Source organism: Octodon degus, unplaced genomic scaffold (genome assembly GCF_000260255.1).
Source record: "Octodon degus isolate 3935 unplaced genomic scaffold, OctDeg1.0 scaffold00095, whole genome shotgun sequence".
Taxonomy (NCBI): Eukaryota; Metazoa; Chordata; class Mammalia; order Rodentia; family Octodontidae; genus Octodon; species Octodon degus.
The window spans coordinates 7,810,243-7,811,855 of record NW_004524671.1 but is presented as its reverse complement, the minus strand read 5'-3'; positions in this window follow the sequence as shown (position 1 = coordinate 7,811,855).

Sequence of the window (1,613 nt, the reverse complement as noted above, 5' to 3'; positions counted from 1 at the left end):
CTGATTCATTTCACTTAAGTTGCATCCATTTTCATATAAAAGCCTTGAGTTTATCATTTTTTCATAGCTGAGTATTACTCCACTGTATAAAAATACCACTTCTTTTTTATCCATTCCTCAGTTGATGGGCATTTGAGTTTTTTCAGGACCAACTGTGTTCACTAGAAGAAAGATAGCCTCTGGATTTCTTTTTAACTGGAAGGAAAATGGTACCTAGAAGGCTCTTAGAAGATACATTGTATGGTACCTGCCACAAAACCATTTTTTTCTTTAAGGGAGGCTGGAAAATAATGTTGGCCTTTGGCATTTCTAGCCTCCTTGGTGGGAAATAAGTGGTGGAGTCAAGAAAAAGCATGGGGCAGACAACCAGGTGCTATGTCTGTGGATTTCTTGATCTCTTTCTCTCTCAATAAAAGCACACACACTGTATATGTCCACCAAGTCCATTGGTTCCAAGTTACATTTCTTGTTATATAGGTCTTGCTTTATCTTGGTCTTAACCATCCAGCAGAAAAGTACAAAACCGAGCTATAAAAAGTAAAACCATATTAACATGCTGAGCTGTAAAGGGCTAAAGTCAACAATGTCTGACATTGCCTGTCCTACAGATAGCACACTACTACTATGAACTACTGGACTATATTGGATTATTTTCCTGAATTCAAGCACCTACAATATTTAAATGGCAATGATACCCACCTCTGACAAAACTAAACAAAAAAAGGAGATACAAATGAAGGACCGTTTTGTATCTGTATATACAAAATAGTTAGAATAGATATATAGCTACTTTCTCTTAATTCAATGGGAAGAAAGATTTTTACAAATAGTGTTTGGACAGGATATCATGTCTGCACCTTGTACAATGAATAACTATTACAAAGACAACAATATGAAATGTATTAATTACTGAAACTGTCCTACTAATTGGTTTTGAAACTGTCTCATTGCTGTTTGTTTCTCAATAAAATTAATAATTTTTTTAAAAAAGCACACACACACACACACACACACACAAATCCCGTCAAAATAAAATGAATACCCTCTTTGCCCAACTGGCTTGCATATTCTTAGCCTCTTTGAGTTTGCTTCTTTCCTTCCTTTGTGTTTGTTTCACTCCTAGCCATCATCATTCTGTTCACTTTGCTGGGGGTTGGGGGAGATGGGTGCTATGGACGGCTCTCTGAGGACCGTAAAAATAGGCAAGTTTGAGGTTCAAGAACATACCCTGCCCTTTATTCCCCTATGGTCACGGGCAAGATCTTTTACCTAAGCCTATCTGTAAAGGAGAAATAATCATTCCTCCCCCTTTCTATTTCTGGAGATAACTGCGGGGGCCAAATTAGGTAAGATGTGTGAAACTGTCTTGTACACTGTCAAGCTGTTTGCATATTAAATGCGCTGCCAAGACATCCTAGGATATCCTGGTGTGCACTCAGGAACACCTACACCTTGAATTGCTTTGTCTCATTCACTACGCTGAGGTCACTTGAAAAGAAAAGTTGTTGTGTGAGTTACATCTATAAATGTCTGGAAAGTTGATGTGTCCAAAAGTAAAGAGCACAGGCTCGGGGGCTGGTGAGATGGCTCAGTGGTCTAAAGCACCTACTTAG